The 13,549-nt window shown below is 32.6% G+C and overlaps 1 protein-coding gene across 14 annotated transcripts in view; it reads right to left on the reverse strand.

The window, feature by feature from the left end:
• DLGAP1 (DLG associated protein 1) overlaps positions 1-13,549 on the reverse strand; it is an 822,162-nt gene that overhangs the window by 704,684 nt on the left and 103,929 nt on the right. For 6 of the 14 annotated variants that reach the window (XR_002777128.1, XM_023523033.1, XM_023523030.1 and 3 more), the window contains exon 2: positions 1,882-2,043. The exons of 2 other annotated variants lie outside the window; for them this stretch is intronic. The gene's annotated coding sequence lies outside the window, so the exon portion shown is untranslated. 6 more of the 14 variants (XM_023523026.1, XM_023523028.1, XM_023523027.1 and 3 more) reach the window with 5 other exon arrangements.

Consider the following 13,549-nt stretch of genomic DNA (forward strand, 5'->3'; position numbering starts at 1 on the left):
AAAGCCAAAAGAGAAAAAAAATCTGGCTGAGGTCCAGATTACATAAAAAGCTAAACTGGCTCTATTGAAAGTTTACTTTATTGGTTAATTCTACATATGCCACAGATTTTGAGATGCATATTGATATGTTTGATATTCTCTTATTTCTGCTTGCTCATACAACTAACTTATTTAAAAACATTTAGAAATAAACCAAAAATGAAGAAAATCAAAAAGAAAATCTTTAAAATAGTTTTGATTTTATTTTTTACAATAATTCATAGAAGACATTATCATTGACCCTGTTATGCAGCTTTGCGTGGTAAACGTTGGATCTTAATATAAGAGATGGAGATATAATTTTTGGTTTCCCAAAATTTGCTGGCCATTTCAAACCCAGTACTATACTGTGGTGAATGTAATCTAAATCGGAGATGGGCATTAAGGTTGGATTATGAAACCAAATTCTAAACATTCACAACCATGGATGTAAGACCAAGTATAAAGTCAGAGAGATTAGATAGAGTAGGTAGGTTTATAGAGTAGGAAGGTTTATAGATGAGAAAATAAAGTCCTTAGAGAGGAAGGTAGTATTAAAATCAAGGATTGGTGATCTGCAAAACCCCTTATAAATGTCAATCATTTTGAGTATTAAACAATCATTAATACTCATTTACTGAACACATTGTGTGCCAGGTCCAATATCAAGCACTCTTTATAAATTAGTTCATTTAATTCTCATGACTATCCCTAGAAGTCAGGCCAAAAAGTGGCAGAGTCAGGATTCAAACACAAGAAAATAATCTGTTCCCAAAATGCCCAGGTTTTCAGCCACCATGCTATAACCAACGGCATTTATAGACCTTCAACCTTCCTGTTTCCATTTACCAGGCTTTGCTTGCTAGAAATGTTTGAGATATCCCTTCCTTGCATTATGCATAAAATACTTGAAAAATTGTTACACATTGTAGGTGAATATGCATTCCAAGAGGTCTAGTCCATAAATATCTATTCATGTCTAAGAGGTACCTTGGCTCACCTTGAATCTTGGGTATTTGAGATGCAGAATAATGTGTATGTTTGAAAAGGAAAATCTTTGGATGGCCTTTATTTCTCAACATCTATCTACCCAAGATAAATTCATGTCCTAGCCAAAGCACCTATTTTCATCCTTTAACTCTGGTCTCATGGCGGCCGCTGGAGTATACTTCAAAGAGATGGAAAGTCACCTTCACTCATCTTCTTCATCTCCCCCATGTATTACCTGCAGTAACTACTCCTATTCTGCCGTCTCATTCAATGTCACTGTCTTTCCCCTGTCTCAAGTCTTTGTTTTGTTAATTAACCTCAACCGGAGTGACTGGCATTTAGTATATTGGAAGAGAAAATTTTGACATTGAGGAACAGATGCAGAAGTAAATTTATATGAGTAGAAATACAAGTAAGAGAAGCTCCCAGTTAGAGAAAGATTTGCATAAATATAATCATAATGGGTACATTTTCATCATAACCAATTTCAAAGAGATAGCCTTTCCATTTTACAGTTACTGATTTTACAGCAGTAGAAAAAACGTAGACTGTAGCAATTACAGTTTTCATAAACCTATTTGCAGTTATATTTTAAAAGAAGAATGCTTGTCATTAAATTCCTCTTGCACTACATGATAACTCCCTATGCTTTCATAAGTAATAAAAATATCTTTAAATACATCAGCATATGCTTAGCTCATAATAAATATATTAATCAACGTATCTTTTTTGCGGTAACCTATTTTTCCCTTCCACCATGTTTCTATTTAGTTAATGTAACTTTCCAATTTTTGAAAAGGCAGAAATATTTCAGCACAGGTCAAGACATCAAATATCTCTTGCAAAAGAGTAAATGTATTTTTAAACTCTTACCCAGTCTTAGTGAGACAAATGTAATCTGCTCTGCAACAACTCCATTAATCTGGGATTACATCTGAATAAATAGGATGTCCACTGATCCTTTCAAGAAAATGTCCCAGGAAAAAGTGTGAGCTGTAATCACAGAAGGTGCTCCAGAGCACCATGCACCATGGGCTGAAATACAGAAGAGGACAAAAGGAATGACAATTTGTTAACAGAGCTCCCAAATGACTTTGTCTATATTATTTATACACTTTAAACTACATTAACAACAGCCTTACTCTTATCTTTTAACTCTAAAATCAAAGACAGGCTAGTCTAGTTATCAAGAGCATGGGCTCTGGGTCAAATGACCAAGCTTAACATCACTGCTCAGCCAAAGAGCACGGCTTGCTCTTCAGATAAGCTGTGTAGGCCTTCTGCAGAGCACTGTAAAAAGAATAAGTAATATAAGTGAAGTATTTTTAGCAGTGCTCAGTAAAGACTAGTTATTTTAATCCTTTCCTCATTTTTTTCTGTTCTTGGTTAAAACTTAGGAAGGTAGACAGAGAAAATGTTCATTTATTGAGCATGGAATATAAAGCACTAGGTTGGTGCTTTATAGAAATTGTCTCACTTAATCCTCAAATAAGACTATTATTTTTGTTTTACAAAGAAGGAAAATGAGATTCAGGGAGTTAGTAATTCGCCAAAGTTAGACAAGAAGAAAGCAATAGAGTTGGGACTTAAATCATGTCGATCTGCTTTTCAAAGTCCTTGCTACTTCTGAACACTTTCATATTTGAGGGGTGATCTAGCATTACTTTTTGACACTGTCCATAGCAGAACAGCAAAATATATTAAATATAACTCTTCAATATGAATTGCTATAAGATTTATTTTTTTTTATATAAACTTGACATATTTACTTACACTAAGTTTTAGGAGACAGAATGAGACCGAAATTAGCCAGTAAAAGTCGTCATATGAAACAAATTAAAACGATACTCAAAGAAATTTTTCTATCTCCCTCTACATCATGAAAAATTATAGTGACATTTACCACAATAAAGATATAACTAACAAAAAAGGCAATCTTTTTCAAATTTATAGTCAAATTTACAGATTAAAACTGTACTAAAGTTAATTTGATAAAAAATTACTTTTTCATTGTGAAATTATTATCTTTATTAAAAACCTGCAAACAATATAAAACAAATGAAAATATTTAATCATAATTCCACCACATCATCATAGTCACTGTTAATAATATGGTATATTTTCTTCTAGTTTATTTTTCTATAGTTACGTATTTTTTTCTAGATATATTACACGATTCTCTGTCCTGCTTACAATATAACATAAACGGTTCAAGGTTTAACAATTTGTAAACATTTTCTTTATTAAATAATGCAATAACATACATTTTACATAAAATTTTCACTTTTAATATTTTTATTATTATGGAATATAGATCTATAATTTCTATACAAAACTCCATAAATATCTCTCGAAGATATGATTTTCTTGTCTCTGAATCAGCAGGAAAACCTGAATCTTATATGACCTGACGTGAGGCCACTTACTAACATCATTTATGATACAATATGAAAACTCTTACAATTCACAGAAGAACTATTAATGAATTTGATTATAGGGCCCTGCCCCAGAACACTCCAGGGAAAATTATTTAATATAACCTGTCTATCTCATACTACCTTCCTAAAATCTAAAAATGTCTGAATTCTGAAACTCTTAAATTTTGGATGAGCAGTTGCGGAGCTAATATAATAGTAACACAGTCTTATATGGTGTTTATCATTTTCCAGGCACATTGTTTTAACTGCTCTACATATAATAATCCCACAACACCCAGATAAGGTAGGTACTATAATTAATCCCATTTTACAGATGAGGACACTGAGGCATAAGGAACCTTCATAGGTAGGAAGTCATGATTCTTAATAAATGTACTTTGCTTTCATAAGAATTACTAAATTAATAAACATTTTTAAAGTCTTGATGTATATTGTCAATAGACTGTCTTCCTAGAATATGACATATGTATGTAGTGACTGAGAACTTCAAGCAGTTTCGTATCATTGCTGCACTGGTTGTAATATATTTTTAAACTTTCGTATTTGGCAAGCAAAAAAATTTTTGTGGTTTGTTTTGGTTTTAACTTCCCTTTTGGTATAACGATGTTGAATGTGTTTGCTTATTTTTGTTACCATGTTTGTTTTCCTTTGACTATCTTTTTTTGGACCCTATGCCTAGTTAGAGTTGTGCTTACATATTGGGATATTCCTGTTCTTCATGCTAACCTGCATGGCCTCTCCTAGACTTGTCACTATCAGCCATCAGCCCCAGGACGCTGCCAACTCCCATCTGTGGGAGAGGCTTGGCAACTCTGGTCATGTTCACCTGGAAGAAGTCTCCGTCCAAAGCAGAGTCAATTCAGAGAGGCATGTTTTCCTACTCTAGCTAATTTCCTTAATTGTCCTCATTCCCTTATTCCTTCCCCTACCCTCACCATTCACTGGGGGAACTGACAGATGAATTTTCTGATCTCCCTTGGAATGTTCTCCTCAGAAGAATCCTCTTTCATTGCAGTTTCTCAGAAGTCAGAAATATCCCATAATCTCCAATATTAGTACCTTTTAGAAACTCCAGTCTCTTTGAAGTTTATACTTCTCAGCACTACTGTATTCTACCCATTCTCATCATCTACCACCATCTTGGGCATCCTTCATCATCCAATGAATAAATTTTGTTCATTATGGGAATAACTCATCCAACATTCTCAACCTCTGCTTTTCTTGGCACCTCTGCTAATCTTTAGCTTTGGAAAGAAAAGCCAAAGCAATTTTTCTTTCTACAAATTCTCTTCAAAAAAAAAAAAAAAAACCTTTCAAATTTCTAGCAATCTCAGCTGGAGATGACACCAATTCAACTATTTTTCAGCCAGTCCTGCAAGCATGTCTTTCTTTAATATATATGTGAGACATTAATTATTCTTTGTTCTCAGCTATGGATTTTTAAGCAAAATGTTAAGACAAGGAGAACAGTCTCATTAAAAGGCTATTACACTTCCTTACTTCAGTGTTTGCCAGGCACTGCTTTCTCTGTCTGAAATTCTTTAATCCTTCTGCAGTTTTGATCTACACCCGATTAGCTTGCTGGTGCTCTTTCTCCAGGAAACCTCATAGAGGTCACTTCAGAAAGCTTTCCCTGACACGTCAGAATTACTAGGTGCCTCTACTCCTAGCGCCAAACATGTGTTGTTTCCCTTATTCACAGCTGTGTCCCAACATTGGCACATTGCCTGTCACTGAGGGAGTACTTTATAAATATTTATTAAATTGATTTGAATGGAAAATATTAAAATACTTTGAAGTCAAATGTATCAATCTTTGATGACTGATAATACTTTTAAGCAATACGCCCTTTCTGGAAATTTAATAAATGTTTACTATTCTTTCCCCCCTAAATTTAATGATCTATGCTTGCTATAGACTGAATTATGTACCCCCTCTCCCACCAAATTCATATGTTAAAACCCTGCTCCCCAATGGGATGGTATTTGGAGATGAAGACTTTAAAGGCAGTTAGTTTTAGATGAAGTCATGAGGGTAGAGCACCTATAATGGAATTAGTAACTTCATAAGAAGAAGAGAGACCAGAGTTCCCCCTCAAGACGCCTGAGGACACAACAGGAAGAGGGCCCTCACCAAGAACTGAATCTGCTGGCACCTGTATCTTGGTCTCCTAGTCTCCAGAACTGTGAGAAATAAATGTCAGGTTGTTTAAGCCACCCACGCTATGGCATTTTGTTATAGCAGCCAGGTAAGACAATGCTTTTTAACATAAAACTATTTAAACAGTGTAGAATACATTAATTTACAGTGTGAAGCTAAGGATAAGTAATTTTTTCTTCCAAATTGGTAATGATGCAGTATCTTTTGTCATGTATTAAATTCTTAAATATATTTATCATATATCCATGCTTGAATGTTATATTTCAAGTTTCAAGTTACTATTTTATATTCTAATATTCCATTTATTCTTTTGCTATTGTAACACTCAATTATTGCTGATTTAAATTGTTTTAAATATCTGATATGACATTTAACCTATAGATCATTCCCACTGTTTTTTATATATTTTTATCATTATGCTTACATATTCATTTTTCTGAATGAATTTTATAATACTTTTGTCATTTTTCCAAAATAGCCCAAAGAAGTTTGATTGGAAAGTTTATCAAACATGAATTTGGAAAGAAGATACATCTTTATAAAATTTGTTTTTCATATCTAAGAACACATTATGTCTATTCAATTTCTTAAGTCTATTTTATATCTCTCAATTAAAATGTTATAGTTTTCTTTATAATGTATATTCCTCATAGAAAGCATTCCAATGAATTATGAAAATTATTGTGAATGAAATTTTATTTTTCCATTATAGTTCGTTATTTTTCTTTTGTTTCCCCTTCTTTCCTTCTTTCCCTACTCTCTCCCTCTCTTCCTCTTTCTCTCTCTCTCTCTCTCTCCCTCTCCCCACCTTTGCCCTATCCTTCCCTCTCTTTTCTTTATTTTCTCCATAGGTAAATTTAATTGTATTATAATATACATATAGAAAATTAGAAATCACAAATGTTCATTATACCAAATATTTTAAATTAAACACACCCTTGAAACCAGATCAAGAAATGGAACATTGCCCCTTTCTAGTCTTTAGTCCCCACTCACTAGAGTAAACAATATCCTCATTTATAATACCATAAACTAGTTTTACCTTTTTATGAAATTTATATAAATGGAATCATACAGTTTGATCATGTTTTTGGGTCTGTCCTCTGTGATATTGTTGAATCTGGAAAATGCTAAAGAATCAATAACAGTATTATCTCAACAATAAAATAATTTAGTATGGCAACGGAATATAAATTAACATTCAGAAATTAATAGCGTTCATATATATTGCATTATAAATAAATAACATAACCAGACTGAAAGGGATAAGAAAGAATAGAACTAACCTAAGTAACTTTTGGAAACAGTGTTTTGATTGCATATTCTAAAGCTAAAGACAAAAAGAACTTTGCACACATATTATACTCTAGTTAAAGATTTGTTTCTTCACGGAGGAATGAAATTGCAGTTGTGAAATTACTTTATGTGTATTTTCTAATTGGGTAAATAAATATATCGATGATAATGAGAGTAGTGAGGTTTTTCAATGTTAAAAAGAGGAGTTATTAGTAATGGATAAGGGTTGCCTAGAATGAAGCCTGTGATGTTGGAATGAAATCAGATATAGCAATATGAACTCATGACTGTGTCTGTGTGCATGTGTGTGTATCCAAAAATAAATATAAAGAGTTATAGATGTGTGTGCGTGTGCGCACACACATACACACACGCACACACATATTCTAATTCTGGCAGGTGAGCGAGGACCTAGAGCAATGGCAAAAGTTGAATGAGCACACCTAGACCTCAGATCTTGGTTTCCAAATACCCTTCTTCAATAAAATGATCCAAAACCTTTACAGAAATCACCAATTTCAGGAATGTGGTAGAGATATGCATAATAAAGGGATGGGGCAAAATGAGCGTGCAAGATCTTGAGGTGCCAGAAAGTAAGCAAGTGCTCAGTATTTGATGTCATGTCAACAGAAGAGCCAGCATGAAGGAGCTCCCAAGGGCCAAAATTAAGATAAAGTGAACAACCGACTAAATAACAACAATTAATTTCATCTTATGAAATAAACTACATATTCTTGATTCCATACTACAAATAAGTATTTGAATAAACAAATAAGGACAGAGCAGTTCATCTTTATAGCAGAATTCAATTAATAAAAACAGGTGGAATGATGCAAATATAAAATCACCACCTTGCAAACACCACAGTATGCTGACATTCAATGAAGCTGAATGATAGCTTTATGTAAACTCTTTGTAATATTTTTGTAAATGTTCTATAACTCAACTTACTTCAAAATAAAAGTTAAAAAACATTTTAAAAATACTTAGAAAAAGAGGAGCAAACTGTATTCATAAATAATAGATGACAGGAATGAATAATAATGAGTATAGAAATAAATTGAGTTGAACAAAACATATAAAGAAAAACAACTATGTCAAAAATTGTTTCTAGAAATGTTTAATAAGACTGAGTAAGAAGAAAATGAAATTTAGCAATACCACATAAAAATATGGGCATCCCTATAGTAAAGAAAAGTGTCTAAGAAAAAACTTTATGCCAGTAACATAAAACAGAACAGATAGTCCTCACGCCCACACATACATGGCCACCCAATTTATAACAAAAATGCCATCTCAATGAATGGGAAAAACAATGAATTGGGTCTTTTGAATAAATGGTGCTTGATAAACTGAAAATGCTTGTGAAAAAATAAATGAATCTTGGTCACTTCCTCACTCTATATCCGAAACATTAATGTAATGCCAGATGGATTGTACTAACATGAAAGGTAAAAACAAGATAGCTTCTAGAAAAATGGCTAAAATTACAAAAACTAGTAATACCTAGAGTTGGTAAAGATATAATGAAAGCAGAATTCATATGTGACTAGCTTAAGTGTAACCTGAAAGCTAAAGCTGAACAAATGAAGAGCCTTTCACCAGTTCTATTCTTAAGTATGTAGCCAAGGGAATAAGTATGCATGTGCACCTAAAGATATCTAGCAGAATCTTCATAGTTGTTTTATTCATAAAAGCCAAACTCCTGCAATAAGGCAAATGTTCATCAATAACAGAAAAAATTAATAAATTATGCTGTATTTATAAAATCAACTGCTCTACCACCATAAAGATCAAACTATTATTGCCTAAAACATGGATTAATGCCACAGAAATAAGAAATAAAAAAATGAAGAGAGCATAGATATCATTCCATCTATGTAACTTAAAAGAACTGAAAATACGAATTTATAGTGGAAAAATGCACTATAGTGATTACCTTGGGGGGAACATTAGGAGTTATGACAAGGGAGTTCTTTGGGCTGGTGATAGTATTTTGAGTCTTTACATTAGTGGGGGTTACACAGGTGTATTCATCCATCATGTTCATCAATGTTTACACTTAAAATTTATGAACTTTCCTGTATGTAGCTTATAAATCAGTGGAAATTAAGATTTAAAAAAATTAATGAACTCTTTTGTTGTAGTTTTCATAGTTTAAACATGCCACATTATCAGACAGAGGTTTCTGAAGGATGCAATTAAAATCAAATATTGATGTCTGAGAATGCATTTTTCCATAAAATTACAGAAGAAAAAGAACTGTTTATCTTTCAACTCCTTTGCTGAAAATAGATGCTTTAGTTATCTGTTTATTACTTTGTAGAACAAGAAAAGACAATATCCTGGCTTTTACTATAAATACTGATTATTCCTATCTGTTCAGTGTTTATTTCTTCTCGAAAATGGAGGAAAATGTTACTTATTGAATACTGTAGAGTTTGGCACTCTGGGATATCTTAGAAAAATATTTTTAAATTTATATGTATCAAATCTGATTGTTTTTAAAGAAAAAAACAAATTTTAAAAGGAGACATTAAATTTTCTAAACTAACAAAATACTTCTAGTTATATAAAGGTGCTAATGCAAAATAATGTATTTCAATTTTCCTTAACTTTAAATAGAAATATAATTACATTTTCTCTGGATAATGGTAAAATTCTTGGAATTTTCTATTTCTATTAACTCCAATCAACTAAAATCAATAAGCATTGGTTAGTTTGAAGTCTTTAACCAGCAGTTATCATGTTTTTTCCTCAGAAAAAATTTCACTTGAAAACACACACACACACACACACACACACACACACACACACACACACAGTCCCTTTCCTTAAGAATTTCATATTCTGTTGTGGAAGACAGGGGTAACTAAAACTATAGTTGATATATGAAATGCGCATATTAGCCACACAAGTACTGAGTTCTACCAACAAGATGTGAGATGTTTAAGATCTCTATTAATCATTATACTACCCACAGAGCCTATTATACAATGTCCTGAACATGGACAGATATCAATACTTGTTTTCCTAAATTCCATAAGGTAACACTCTTAAAGGTAAAAAGGATAAATTCAATTATAATCAGCATCTCTGTTAAGAAAAAGCCAGGAAATACACACACACACACACACACACGTACATATATTTAAGAAATTATATTTAATTATATTAAATTTCTTAATATAATTTTCCCTAGAAGTTAGAGTTTCTGAATTTAACTCTTCCTACTATCATTACTGGTGTTTCCATATGTAGTCGGATCTAATTACTTATGTTTTATTAGAACTTAGGTTGCAATGTTATTATCTTACTAATATATATATATGATATATATACACACATACATACATATACACACATTCAATTTTAAAAAGTAAAATAAAATAAATTAAATCCAGTAGTTAGGATATGTTCCAATTACCTAGAAAATTTAGTTATTTATTACCCTGCTGTTCAACAGTATTACTAGGTAAAAGAGGTATTATTGTGCATACACACAATGTCATTTATAGATTCAGGGGGAAAAAAGAAGAGCTGCAATAGGACCATTTGAATAATATTTTCCCTAGAATTTAGGGTTTCTTAATATATAAATATTTTTGTCATTATACTGTAGAGGTTCTCTTTTGAATTTTGTTCTACTGTGTGTACAGAATAAAGTTTCTCAGTTCTTCTGAATTTAACTCTTCCTACTACCATTACTGGTGTTTCCATATGTAGTCGGATCTAATTACTTATGTTTTATTAGAACTTAGGTTGCAATGTTATTATCTTACTAATTAATGCTTTCCAGGAGACGTTGGAATTAATACAGGCTACTCTGCAGAAATAATGACCACTGAAATCACAACTCTAACACACAATGAGGTGAGCACACTCAAATATGATCCATTTCTTTAGGAGTTTAGCAAAAGATGGAGAAGTTAACCAAAATAACCTTCAGAAAAGCTTAGATTTGGTTCAAAGCTATAAGAAAATGCTACCTTAGCAGACCGTCACCAGTTCTGCCTTTATGATTCTCTCCGACAGTGATGTGAATAACACAGAAAGGAATAGTAAAGAAGAATTACGTAATCCTTTCTTAAACCAATTGTTAGCTTGTTTGCTGTAGATTTCAACAGTGCCACAGGCTTCTGATGGTTGGCAACTCACACTGTGGAAAATGTCACTGGGCTTTGCTTCCCTACTAGCTGTGCTCCACAGAGCAGAAAATTAGTCTTGACATATTTGGGGAGGAGTTCTCTGGTTTGTAAGAATTTATAAAAATAGCCATACTAATGTACTCCAGGGTCACATTTATAAGTTCTCAGGAGTTCTGAGATAAAAAATTTAATTATGTATACATTTAAATCTTAGATCATTCTGACTCAAAAATTACCTAATGTTCTCTTAGGTGAATAGACTTCTGTTTCTAACTTCAGCAGATACATATACACACAGCACAATAAGATATTTTAAAATCTATAGCATTTAAAAATAAATGAAAAAAAATCAATATATAAAAACCATGTGTTTTTGATCAAGCTAATGACATTGATCAAGCTAATGACATTTACTTAGCACCTGTTTCAGTTTACTTTGATTCCTTTCAATAAAGATAAGTCTGAAAAAGTAATCATTTATCAAAATATTAGTTTCATCATGAATAACCTAGATTTGATATAAAATAGAATCATTGTCATATTTAGGCTATACTAGGCTCACATTTATTTCATTCATTTTATACATTTTGTTTGAACTATGCTAAGTCAGGAGTTGGTTTCAACATATTTGAAACATTTAAGTATACTTTTTCTTCCTGTTATAAGCTGTAACAAGAATCATATTTCACAGATTTGCTGCTCCACACTTAATTTACAAATCGGTTAAAAATATATGAGGTACTAAAATGTGCCAAACAATAAGGTCATCACTGAAGAAAAATATTCATAGTACTGTTTTCTAGAAAAGTTTACAATAACCTCAACCCCTTTATTTAATCACTCAGAGGCATTTGCCAACTTCATCAAAACAAGGATACACCTCCCTATCTCTTGCCATATTTCTTTCTTACCCGACTTTGACAGTTCTCTCATGCAACCTAAAAAGGAAAAATTGTATATGGCTTTTAGATTCTATCTGCAAAACGACAGGCCCATTTTAGAATACATGCCAAGAATTCCAGCCTTCAAATGCTCCCCCAAATCTTCCTTTTCTCGGCACCTTATCCCTTATATTTGTGTGAAGTTAGCACACTCATCACCACCCCTTTCTCTTACCAAGGCTTGAAAAGCTGTCCCCTCAGCCTTTTAGAAGCATATTGATCAAGCCAATGACATTTACTTAGCACAGGCTAAGTGTAAGTCACTGTTCTATTTGCTGTGAGGGATGCATATATACATAGGATACTAGCAGCTTTACTTAAAGATAAATGTCCTGTGATTTCTGTTTGTTGCATAAAGCAGTGCCTGATGCCTGAAATTTCCTTCATCTCCTAGGAGTCAAATAATCTTTCATTCACTTAGCCACATGTGACATCTTGTTTTTTCCATGAGATTTCCACTTGAATTAAGAGAAACTAATATTCCCCTCCCCCAACAACCATCACCAGAATTCCGTACATACTCTTACCTTTTGTCCTTAAAACATACACTCAGTAACAATATTTTATAGAAATCTGTGAGCTTTTATTTTTATTTGACTCCATGCTTCTTTATCAGTGATTCTCTATGTGACTCTCCATTTCTTTCATGTATGTAACTGTAAATACCTAGAAAAGAGGGACTGCTTGTGATTTTTTGAGCCCTCAGCACAATTAAACATTAATGTCCTCCGTGATTATGACGATTATCAACCTAGAATTATAGATGCTCCTTCATTCAATTCTGAAAAGTTTTTTTGGGCAGAATTGTATGTCAAAAGGCTATACATCAAGTACAATGACCAAATATAAAAAAGCGAGTATTTGAGTAACAATTCTGGCTCTCAGAAAACTCTGTTTTAAATTATAAGTTAGGAGTTTATAGTATTTAAAATACAAATCAACACACACTGATGTTTCCAGTATTCACTCTCTGCCTTCAGAACACTGGGCTGCTTATCTCACGCTTTGTTCGTTTTGTCTTGTTCTTCCTTTCTCTAAAGGTCCCAGGGGATAGGTTGGCTCAATAAAGGCTTCCCCCTGAGCATAGGGCAGCAAGTCAGGACATCTTGAGGATCACCTTCCCGAGATGACCTGCTTCAAGTGACCTGAAGTGGCTACATTTGTTCAGTCAAGTTATTACAAGCAGCTTCAAGAGGGAACCCCACACTGAGAAAAACAACCACAGCAGAGCCTCCTTCAGGTTCCCAAGAGGCTGCAGCCTCTTGTGATTGTCATTTTTCAGGTCTCACTTTTTCCATCACAAGATTATTTCTTCTTCATTATGAAAGGCTCTCTGCAGCCTTTTGTTTTTTGGTTAATTTTTTATGATGAGCAAATTTGGCTTAGAGAAAATATTATTTTCAGATGATGAATGAAAAGCATTTTATCTCTTAAAAATGTGGAAATATTGAACATCTATAAGATATTTTAAATATGCAAATATATAAAATATACAGATAACATAAAATATGTATTATTTGTGTATATATTTACATATATTGAGGTATATATATATATA

The sequence above is a fragment of the Pteropus vampyrus genome, unplaced genomic scaffold (assembly GCF_000151845.1).
Source record: "Pteropus vampyrus isolate Shadow unplaced genomic scaffold, Pvam_2.0 Scaffold373, whole genome shotgun sequence".
NCBI lineage: Eukaryota > Metazoa > Chordata > Mammalia > Chiroptera > Pteropodidae > Pteropus > Pteropus vampyrus.